General features: G+C 39.6%; 1 long non-coding RNA gene across 1 annotated transcript in view; it reads left to right on the forward strand.

Moving 5' to 3' along the window:
* The window catches only part of LOC137617364 (uncharacterized), a 39352-nt gene that overhangs the window by 22105 nt on the left and 4747 nt on the right, over positions 1-12500 (forward strand). The window contains exon 2 of the long non-coding RNA XR_011039645.1: positions 8982-9108. This is a non-coding gene — a long non-coding RNA (uncharacterized lncRNA). The remainder of the gene's footprint in view (positions 1-8981; positions 9109-12500) is intronic.

A 12500-nucleotide genomic window follows, 5' to 3' on the forward strand; every position in this document is an offset into this window, starting at 1 on the left:
TCCTCTCCCTGGGGCCACGTAACGCTTGACTTCCTGAGTTCGTTGTCTAGACTGAATCTGGCTGTAGCAGACCCTAGGTTCGAGACCTTTCGCATTTAGTATGTCATGTAACCGATGATCCTGATCAATTGTAAATGTCGTGAGTATCTTAAAGAACTTCCGGAACTTGCCCGTGCTTCTAACAAGTGTTAGCATGGGTAGGGTCAAAAGGAGTCGCAAAGAACACTTTCCACATGGCTTTGACAGGTAATGAAATGAGCACCTAGTCCTGATTTAATGAAGTGCTGAGTCTTGTCTCTTCCTCAAGAGATTGCAGACCCAAAGCTCATGTTCGGAGTGTCAAGACATCTCTAGCATTTAAGAGAAACTTCTGTGGCACAGGTTCTACAAGTGGGTGTCTAGAAGCATCGGATCACATTCACAGACCACAGGAATTTTTCCATAGGTCCTGTGGTCGCAGCACAAAGTGATGAGAGCTACCTCAGCTCCCTTTCAGGACAAGTAGCAGTTTGACAGGATAACTGGCCTTTCTTCATCTCCCCCTCTTGTAATAACCATTTACCTATTGTAGTTTGAAATGTTATTTGTCAGTCCTCTCTGCAAGGTGTAGGGGGGGGGGGGGGGGCAATATCTAGGTTGTGAGAGGGATGCTGCACAGATAATGTTACCTGGTCAGGTCAGTGCCTAAAGTTTCCACACATTCACCCCTCTTAATGAGAAAATGCCTTGATGAAGTCATCGAGCTTCAGCACGGCATTCTATTCCCGTGCTGAAACTTGGCGACGGGCAAGAGGGCTTCGAACTTGTGGAAACTGCTCCTCCAGTTCGAATCTAAATTTCTCTCTTTCATCTTTTTCTTCCTCTTTATATTACTTCAATCTTTTCCTAATATAAACTTTCTTTCATGTTGCTGTCCCAACCCTATGAGTAAAATTTCCCATTTGTATGTGTATATTTACATATATGTATGTCCTTTTTTTTTATGGCATGGATGTTTCTACATCCGGTATTGCTGCTTGCTTTGATGAATGGGAAAGATGTCACGGTTGGGAGGTATTTGTGCTCAAAGCTATATGTGAGAGTATTGGATGATCTCAGCCCTCCCAAAGATGGTTTTGGACCTTTTTGGCAGAACTACTGTATTCTCAAGTGTTTGGTCTTTGGAATCCAGGGGGATCCAATGCTTGGGGTAGGACTCTCGGCTTTTGGCCAGAAACCCATCATTACAGATATGGGGAGGATGATTTCATAGTTTCTTGGTCTCGGTCCTAACAGGCGGGTTCAGCTTACACCTGTGCCTCTATATCTGTTTTGATGCTATCATTCGAGTAGGGTATGGAGTGGACCATCTGGGAAGTATACTCTTTGTGCCGGTAGTGGAGAGTGCAAATTTCCTTCTTAACATGTGATGCCTTAATGTTCTCAAGCAGGTAATTCAAACTATTTAAAATATCACTCTTCTCTTTTCTTTGTTCTAATGGATTCTTGTGACAACAACCCCCACCTCCCCTGGATATGCTGACTCGCCCTCGGTACTGTTGAAGACCTCTTGCAATCCATTTTAAGAAAATTCGGTTGACGACTTAAGAACTAAAAAGGACTATTCTTTGAACATTCAAAAAAAAGGGTATTTTGGGCAACACTAAAATTGAAAGTCCTGCATGTTTACCCAAATGAAGCTAATTATGATGTGCTACATAAAATATTTGAGTTCTACGGATTAATAAAATAAATTAGAATGAAACTTCAAGATGATAATTGGGGTTCTTGGTTATCATTTGTCATGAGGAAGCATTTAATGCAAGCGGTAACATTGTTAATATTAAAGTAGGTAATATGAGTATTAAGGGTGCTTTGTGTGATGGGGCACCTAAGATCTGGATGTCTACAGACCAGCAGACTGGATTGATAAAGATATAAAGGTAGATATGCCATCCCAAAGAAAGCCAAGACCACCAATGTGGCTTCTTGCTCAGTCTACAGGAGGTACAGAAAATTATTTCAAGATCTGCAAATTTCTTCAGAGGAAGGTAGGAACGATCGCACTTGGAGATATCTCTCGGTTCGGTAGGAAAAGTTACTTGATAAAGGCTAAGTCATACACAGTCTGTTATATTGTCAAATTTGAAGACAGTAAATGATATAAAATTGGACATCAAACCCTATCTAAACTTTAGCTATGGAAGGGGAGTGGTTTTCAATAGGGATCTATATGAATTTATGATGGATGAGATATTGGCTGTATGTCCACTATCAGTGTGGAAAATACATAAAGTACCTGAAACATCAATGATTATTCTTACTTTCCAGGATGCTGATGTACCTTTCTATATAGATATAGAAAATAAAATGATTAGTTCATTCTTTTAAGCAGAAGCCACTGCAATGTTTTAATTGCTATAGATTTGGGCATCCTTCCAAAGTTTGCAACAATGATAAACTTTGTAATACTTGCTCCAATCTTTACCATGGAGAATGTACACTTGAGGCTAGTTGCTTAAACTGCAACTCTAATCATAAATCTAATGATAGGAGCTGCCAGTTTTATAAGTTGGAAGAGGCTACCCTCAATAAATAGATTATTGAACATGTAAGTGTGGGGCATGCCAAGAGATTATTAAATAAACCTAATACCTATGCAAAGACATTAAAAACGGAAGAGAAAGTTATTAGAGAATCACCTCGCCCACCTACCACTGTAGGTAGTTCTCGAAAAAGGAATTCACCATCTACTGATAAAGTGCTGCATAACAAGACAAGAATATCTCCTACAGATTTATCATTGAGTATCAACAAAAAGACATTGCCCATCACTATCAAACCTTTGTCCCCCATTACAAAGGATAGTACTAACCTCTCCCAGGCTATATCCTTGCCTGATTTAATGGAGATTCCACCTGAAACCAAGTCATCAGGTGTACCTGTAGTGGGGAAGGTACAAAAAACCTAGTAGCTCACAACCTGTTAATGGTAAAAGAGAGAGACCTCCATCTCTTTAACCCCCTTCCATAAGAAATATTAGTTATGACATCAAATATGATGTTTTGTCTGTTGATGTTTCTGATCAACCAGCAGACAATTTAAATGTATCTTAAATTCAAGTTGAGGTTCACCATCCCCCTCAACAATTAGATCAAAAGGACAATATAAAAATAATTTAGCAAGACCCTCTCTAATAAAACCACCGGGAAGTAGTGTTAAATCATAAATTACTCTTGGGAAGACTTCATCCAAAAGTTCTTCCAAGAATTAAACCATAGTTCTTTCTTCCATTTTGCAATGGAATTGTCAGGGTTTAAGGGCCAAATATGAAGAACTTAAGCTCCTAATTCATGAAAATTCCCCCATAATTGTATATCGACAGGAAAGTAAGCTTGATGCTAACTCTCGAGTCCTCGAGAGTATCGAGAATATGTTAACTATAGAACACCATATAATCAACAAGCAGGGAGCCATGGCAGAAGTCTCTTAAATGTTCGTCAAGATGTTCCCCATAAACCCTTATCTATTTGTACACCCCTACAGGCAGTGGTTGTACAAATTGATATAGGGAGAAAATATACAATACAGTATGCTCTCTGTACTTACCTCCAAATGATAAGTCCAAAACAGAAGGATGACCTAGAAGGCGTTCGTGTGGGTGACGGTGGCGTGGTACAAGTGTGGTTTCTGGGGTCTTTGTTACGGCCCTTCCCTTTGATGAAGGAGTTATCTAATAGGAAGACAGCCTGTGAATAGTGGTTTTCACACGCCCCTGATGTATACACGACACTCACGAGGTGCTCGCGCGAGGGTAGTAACCTCTGCATTCCATGCTTTTATTTTTCTCTGGTATGTTTGGAAGATTTATATCAGAAAACGTAGAAAGAAGGACTTTTTCACCGGGCGTCGCAGGTCTCTCCCCAGAAATAGATTTTTCCTTCGTCAAAATCCCTTTTATATGATGATTTAGTAGAGGTCGTTTAACAACTCCCTCAACCTTTTCTCTTACTGGGAGATAAGAATGGTAGACATCCTCTATGGGGTGATGTTTTGGCAAACAAGGGGCAATATTATCTCATCAATTGTGGAAAATGAGTATGTCGGACTCCTTAATATAGGAGAGCCCACGCAATTCATGTTCAGACAGGTACTTTGTCATGCATTGACCTTTAATTGCCAGCTCTGCCATCTTGATTTTGATTGGGGGACATTAGATGATTGGTATACTAGTGATCATGCACCAATCATTATAAACACCATTGATGATGCCATAGATTTACTGAATGGAACTCTCCATACAGCAGGAGTCAATTCAATTCCCAAAACAACAGGGTTATTCAAACGACTACCAGGCCCTTGGTGGTCTTCAGAACTGCCCTGCACAGAGCCACAAGATCTCTTAACACTATTACGTAGACACTGAACTGATGAGAATGTAATTATTTACAAGAATTGTAGAGCACAGTTCCGTTGTGCCATGAAAGAAGCTAGGCGCCAGTCATGGGTGTCTTTTGTCTCCTCCATTAACAGTAGAACACCTCCATCTTCTGTATGGAGAAAAATAAAGAAGGTTGCCGGCAAATTTACCCCAAACCCACCACCAGTGTTGAAAGTGGACGGTCAGTATGTGACACAAGTGAATGATTTGAGCAATGCCCTGGCCGATCATTTTTCAAATGTATCTTGCAAGTGTGTAGCAGTTCCTGGTCACCAATACAGGAGCAGGAGCATTGAAGAAAAGAAAACTTTAAATTTTGCAACAGGAAGGGAAGTGTCATATAATTCTCCTTTTACTGAAAGAGAAAATGATTCGGCACTTTCCACTTGTAACGATACAGCCCCGGGACCCGATGGAATTCCATATGCAATGATTAAACATGTACATTTTGATACAAAGTTATTTATTTTAAGCATTATTAATAGCATATGGCATGATCATAGTTATCCAAGCATTTGGGAACTAGCCATTATTTTAGCCTTTTTAAAACCCGGTAAGGACAAGTTTTTAGCAGCAAACTACCGACATATTGCATTTGACATCTTGTTTATGTAAAATCATGGAGAAGATGGTCAATGCAAGGCTGATGTGATACCTTGAAAAGAAGGGTATTTTATCACCGATTCAATGTGGATTCAGAAAAATGCACTCGACTGATGTGTTGATACGACTTGAGTCCTCTATTTGTGAAGCATTTGCTTCCAAACAGCACCATGTGACAGTCTTTTTTGACCTTGAAAAGGCATATACTTTGAATAATTCATGAATTGGGATTGAGAGGAGAGCTTCCGCTATTTTTTCAGGTATTTCTTTCACATAGTTTTTCAAGTGAGAGTTGGGGAAACTCTGAGTAAATGCCAGGAAGGAGGTTCCTCAGGGTAGTGTGCTGAGTGTAACCCTTTTTGCACTAGCAATTAATGGGGATATCCTCAGCCATTCCCCGGGATGTTCTCTCAACATTATTTGTGGATGATCTCTCAATATCATTTGCTGGAGCTAGAATGGCTATGGTTGAGAGAAAACTACAACTCTCAGTTGACAAAATTATCCAGTGGGCCGATATGAATGGATTTAAGTTCTCAAGTACATTGTACATTTCTGTGGTATCCGGGGGGCACCTCCAGACCCGGATATATACATTAAAGATCAACGTATCCTATGTGTAGGGTAAGCTAAATTTTTAGGTCTGATATTTGATTGTAGACTTACATGGGTTTCTCACCTAAAAGTGTTAAAAGCTAAATGTGTTGAGGCTCTGAATCTTTTAAAAGTATAGTCCCATACATCATGGGGGTCAGACCGCAATACTATTTTAAAATTATACAAGGCCTTGATTCTTTCCAAAATTAGTTATGGATGTGAAATATACTCCTCAGCCACCCCAAGCCGATCAAAGATATTAGATTCAATACATCATGCTTGTATTAGATTGTCCACAAGTGTTTAGAACCTCACCTATCCCAAGTCTCCTTGTTGATGCTGAAAAGTTACCTCTAGACCTTTAACGAGTGTGTTCCATTATTCGGTATTAGTTTAGATGGCAAAGACTCCCTAATTCTTTAGCCTTTCAGACTGCAAGCCTTGTAAGGCACCCAACGTATTTAGTTGCACCCAAAATCAAAACCCTATGGCTTTCGGGTGAAACAATTCTTAAACAGTCTGGATATAATAGGAAGTAAGGTACTTCCATTCAAGGTATCATCAATGCCTCCATGGAAATTACCAGAGATATCTTTTTGTAAATACTTTATTGGGATTAAGAAGAATATGACAGACCTAGAAGCCAGGTGTCTTTTTATGGAGCATGTTGAACATAAGAGGATCGACTTTTATATATAACTGATGGCTCCAAATCTGATGCTGGCGTTGGATTTGGAGTACATAGTAATGGTTTTGATTGTAGGGGTGCACTGCCTCTAACCGCTTCCATATTTACAGCCGAACTGTATGGCATATTAACCGCTATTGAGAAAATAGCATTGGAGATGGAGGGTAATTTTACAATTTTTTATGATGCAAGGAGTGTCCTTCAAGCTTTAGAAGTTTTTAATTCTAGTAACCCTCTAGTTTTAAAGATTTTAGAATGTCTTTTTATTATTGGACGGAGAGGTATAACAGTTCGATTTTGTTGGGTTCCAGCACATGTAGGTGTCTGGGAATGAGAAGGCAGATTCACAGGCAAAGAATGCTGCATCAAGTTGCTGCCAAGAAGGTATCTCATTCAGTGTAATGATTTCTTACCTGACATCAAGAAATTGGTTTGCAATAAATGGCAACAGCACTGGGATAGTCTAGATGGCAATAAAATGAGAGAAGTAACAAATGTTATATCGCCTTTGAGATAAAACATGATGCCCTGAAAATGGGAGACGTCTCTTTGTCGTCTCAGTATTGGTCACACTCGGTTGACACACGAGTTTCTGCTGAAGGGCCAACACCAACTGTGTTGTGACGACTGTTTAGTATTGCTAACAGTGAGGCATTTGTTGACCGAATGCCGCAATTATAATAACATAAGGATTAGATATGTTTGAGGCTCGAGGTGCGGGTGGCAGGTTCATCTTTGCCAAGATTCTTGGACGTGTCCTGCTATGCAAGTGGCATTTTTAGATTTATTTCAGAAGCAGGTCTTTTGAAAACTAAACTTTTATGATGACATTCCTTTAATTGAATATTTAATTTTTTATAGATATAAACTAAATGATAATGGCGTTAATGACCTTAGATGTCAGGATGCCTGAAAACTTTAAATCAATCAATCCACACATTCACCTCTATTGCCCAGGCTGTCAACTCTTGTACATGACTTGGTAAGAATTTGCGAAGTAACAAGGGTCCCCTATCGTGCATGGGTGGGCTCAGTTGCACCTCAGTAAAATTCCCAGCCAGTTGGGTTTAAGACATCATCCATCTAAGGATGAGCCTCCATAATAAAGGGCAAGTAGTTTTTTTTGTGCTGGAGCAAATGACATTTGGGAGAAACTTTTTTCTTTACCATACAAACTGAGCTCTTTACTCATACTTTGGCCTGCCATCACTTAACCCCCTAAAAAGTCCTGCCAGCATCAAAAGTATACAGTAACAATGTGCCAGTGGGGTTGTAAGTCCTACCAGCATCAAAAGTATACAGTAACAATGTGCGAGTGGGGTTGTTGGTCTTACCCCCCCCCCCCCCCCCTTGCTAATTAAGGGTTTAGTTTACATTGCATTATAAGATTATAGCTCGTTTTCCAGTAAGACTGATCGATATATTCATAGTAAAGAGCTGGGATTGTATAGTTAGGAAATACAAATTGCTTTCAAATTTGTCAGTTAGAATTTTCTAATTTAGGGTCAGGCCTTTAATCAAGCTTTTCTACTTTGATTTTTATCTTAACTCCTAAAATTTATGCTTTATACATTGGGACAGTTCATATCAGGAGGGGTTTGTACTTTTGCTTTTAATGGAGGGGAATTTTATAAATTTAGTTTTTATACATGCAGTCCTTGCGTTGAAGGTATTCCCCAAAAAATTTTTCAAGCCTAGTTTATTTCTGGTAAAATTGAGATCTGGAATGTTAAAATTTAGTGCTTTTGATAAATAAATTTATCCTTGGTACTTATCTGAATAAACAAACTAGTATTTAATACACTAGGTCAGTCCTTTTCTTAGATGTTCAGATACTTTGTTTTGTCTTTTACATATAACCTTTTATAATATAATGATTGCATATTACTGGTAATTCAAGTTTACTAGCCTTTATAATGATGTGGTTTGAAAACTATCTGCACATTAGCTCTATAAAGTTAAATGCGTTTGACAACTTAACTGATTATAAATACTAGCTCTCTAATGTTAGTTAAGGCTTCAGGCTTTCAATTTAAGACCTGGTCTCAACTTTCAAATTAGAATAAAATATTTTTTTAATCTTTTTAAGTCATAGTTAGGGATTTGTTTTATTGACAATCATAGAGTACAGTATTGATATTTTTATTTTGATAGTAACTCCTTTTTCTCTAGTGTTCAGTATGTTTTAATAAATGTGGTACGGTATGTCCTAATAACTTTCATGCACTTTAGATAATTTGTTGATGTCAGGAGTTTTACCTTTGTGCCACATTTTAAATATTTTAAGGGAACTTTTTCATACCTTCTCAAGTTTCCTCTTTGGTAAAACTGTTAATTAAGGCTTCAGGCTTTCTATTTAAGACCTGGTCTCAACTTTAAAATTAGAATAAAATATTTGTTTTATTAATCTTTTAAGTCATAGTAAGGGTTTTGTTTTATTGAAAATCATAGAGTACAGTATTGATATTTTTATTTTGATAGTAACTCCTTTTTCTCTAGTGTTCAGTATGTTTTAATAAATGTGGTACGGTATGTCCTAATAACTTTTTTAGTTAATTTTTTGAGGTCAGGAGTTTTACCTTTGTGCCACATTTTCAATTTTTTAAGGGAACTTTTTCATACCTTCTCAAGTTTCCTTCCTCTGGTAAATTTTTTTTTTTTTCCTATTGACAGCTCTGGTTGCTGACATGACTTTGGATCACAGCACTTCCACTGGATCCTAGATTGTCCCAGCTCTCAAAGTGGACCCTCTGCAGTGTAATAGAATTACAAGCTTTGACCTTTTCTGTTTTAATACAAGGTAATAGAGCTAAATTTTATTTCAATTTTTAAGATTCTATAAGATATCGATACTAGGAAGTCATAGATTTTTTTCTATACTTGAAGTTTTGAACCTTTATCTCAGTTTTTCCCTAGCTTTTGTAATTCAAATAATTTTTTGATTTTATAAGGTTGCATCCTTAAGATTTGGACTTTGAGGACATGATTTTTTTGAGGATTTAAACCAAGTATTGTGACCTTAGCACAACTAGAATTTTAGTCTTCATTTTAATGAAACTTGTTAGCATTTTTAAACAGTTTCTAGTGAATATAAACTTATTTGTTCCTACGTGAAATTAAAACTATAGCCCTTTAGCTAGGGAAGGTTTTCAGCATAAGCTGGACGGTCGTTGAACAGTTGTAAAGAGAAGTAGTGTCTGGTGTGGTCGAGAGAAGACTCCATGAGTCTTTCCCAGTATTGGGGTTACCTTTGGTAACCCTTGTGGTATTTCCCCTTTGGAGTATGCCTTGGTCTGGTACTAAGACACCTCCCTGTACAGCCTGAGAGGACGGTTGGGAAGGGTAAGATACTTGTGCGTCTTCATCCTTGGACACCTCTTCCTAGTCCTCAACTTTTGACATGTTTGCATGTTGGCTGTAGTTTTAGAAAGGACTCCTTTTGACACCAATTCACTAAGTAAAGGTGAATGGCACCAGAGTGGCTCCCGGGCCCATGAGGAGAGTCGGGGGCCTGTTTAGCTCCCCCAGGGCTGGAGCCGAGACCCTGTCATTCCTCTGGCCCCCCCCTTGCTTGTGTTCCTGGTTATCCCATTATCCAAGCAAGACTGGTGTTACAGCCCAATGTTTCTGGCCCTGGATCTGATGCATGGTGCTCGGGTAATGACACTACCATGCCCTCTTGCCACATCTCTGGTCCCTGTCCATCTTTGTAGCAAGGTGGGAAGGTCAACTTTCCCCTAGTTCCAATGCTCGGGACCAGAGCCGTAATTAAGTGCCATAGCTCAGTGACTCTGGTCCCGATGTAAGACCACCTTCAGCCCTTTACTTGTATAGGGGCATGGAGAAGAGAGGCTTTTGGATCTGTGAGGACCAGCATTTGCAACCCTAGACTTAAAGGTCTCTTGCAGTCAGGTGTGGATGTGCCAGATCACCTTCAGGGCAGACTTGTTCTACAGGAGTACCTTAAGTCCCTTGGTGTGTGGTCTTTTGGTGGCTGCTATAGTAGTGGCGTAGCAAACCTAGATCCCGTATGGGATGGTATGCTGCTTGTTTGTGGTACCATATAGATGTAAATCAGGAATGCAGGCAGAATGACTGCCTTGTTACCTGCATTCTTTCTGCCGTTCTCTTAAGGATGGAGTGGAGATTTACTTGCTGAATTTGTCTTCATGCAGTCTACCAGGTATCATATAGGGGTATATTGTTCCCCTCAACACACTTACACCCCTGATTGCTGGCATTTTTTGTGTTCTTGAGGATCGAGATATCCCTTGTCACTGCGGTAGGTTGCCGTTCGGCCTTGAGCTAGGTTTTCAAACAAAGGGCTTGATCTCTTCTCTAAATGGGAACTCTTGGCTCTCAATATGAGTTTTAGAGCAGACTTGTCCTCCCAGAGAACTCAAACCAGCCTCCTGGGATGTGACAAGTTTGTTTTTAAAGAAAGCCCTCTATAAAACTATGCATAAAGCCTTGGAAGATATCACCCTAAAAACCCACTCTCCTTGCCTTACCTTCAGTCAAGAGAAAAATTGAACTACATGGTGTACCTTGTTTTATGTCACATTCCAGGGAGTGGGAAGAATAGGTCCTATCATTTTTGTAATTTGTGGCAGACCAAAAGTCTGGTAGATACCATCAGATTTACATACATATACCAAAGGCACTTCCCCCCAATTTTGGGGGGTAGCCGACATCAACAAGAAATAAAACAAAAAAGGGGACCTCTACTCTCTACGTTCCTCCAGCCTAACCAGGGACTCGGCCGAGTTCAGCTGGTACTGCTAGGGTGCCACAGCCCAACCTCCCACATTTCCACCACAGATGAAGCTTCATACTGCTGAGTCCCCTACTGCTGCTACCTCCGCGGTCATCTAAGGCACCGGAGGAAGCAGCAGGGCCTACCGGAACTGCGTCACAATCGCTCTCCATTCATTCCTATTTCTAGCACGCTCTCTTGCCTCTCTCACATCTATCCTCCTATCACCCAGAGCTTTCTTCACTCCATCCATCCACCCAAACCTTGGCCTTCCTCTTGTACTTCTCCCATCAACTCTTGCATTCATCACCTTCTTTAGCAGACAGCCATTTTCCATTCTCTCAACATGGCCAAACCACCTCAACACATTCATATCCACTCTAGCCGCTAACTCATTTCTTACACCCGTTCTCACCCTCACCACTTCGTTCCTAACCCTATCTACTCGAGATACACCAGCCATACTCCTCAGACAGTTCATCTCAAACACATTCAATTTCTGTCTCTCCATCACTTTCATTCCCCACAACTCCGATCCATACATCACAGTTGGTACAATCACTTTCTCATATAGAACTCTCTTTACATTCATGCCCAACCCTCTATTTTTTACTACTCCCTTAACTGCCCCCAACACTTTGCAACCTTCATTGACTCTCTGACGTACATCTGCTTCCACTCCACCATTTGCTGCAACAACAGACCCCAAGTACTTAAACTGATCCACCTCCTCAATTAACTCTCCATTCAACATGACATTCAACCTTGCACCACCTTCCCTTCTCGTACATCTCATAACCTTACTCTTACCCATATAACTCTCAACTTTTCTCTCACACACCCTTCCAAATTCTGTCACTAGTCGGTCAAGCTTCTCTTCTGTGTCTGCTACCAGTACAGTATCATCCGCAAACAACAACTGATTTACCTCCCATTCATGATCATTCTCGCCTACCAGTTTTAATCCTCGTCCAAGCACTTATCAGATTTGCTCTTTCATAATCTTGTCTGAGGTGATTGATGACTTAGATGATATTTTACAGTTCTGTGTGGGCAATTCTTAAATATTTAAAGGGAATGGCGATACTTCAACTAAAAATTGCCAATTTGTTCGTGAGCACAGGTTGCTCCAAAACGGTATCCAAAAACAAACTGAGCTATTAAATCCTTGGAAGGCTTTGTCTGTTAACCCATTAAGGACGAGAATTATCTATTGGTTTTAAAAACACCATATTTACAGAAAATACTTTATTTTGGTCTACTATCAACATAAAATCATCACCATAAAAAAATTCCTTTCCTAAGTATGATTTATTTGATGGCAGCTTTTGCTGCCACTAGGCACTTGAATGAACAAAATCTTTCTATTCTAGACATAACATATAGTTTTTTTTAACAAACATAAGTATTTTAAGCATCCCTTCATCATACTTTGT

Source organism: Palaemon carinicauda, chromosome 23, assembly GCF_036898095.1.
Source record: "Palaemon carinicauda isolate YSFRI2023 chromosome 23, ASM3689809v2, whole genome shotgun sequence".
NCBI lineage: Eukaryota > Metazoa > Arthropoda > Malacostraca > Decapoda > Palaemonidae > Palaemon > Palaemon carinicauda.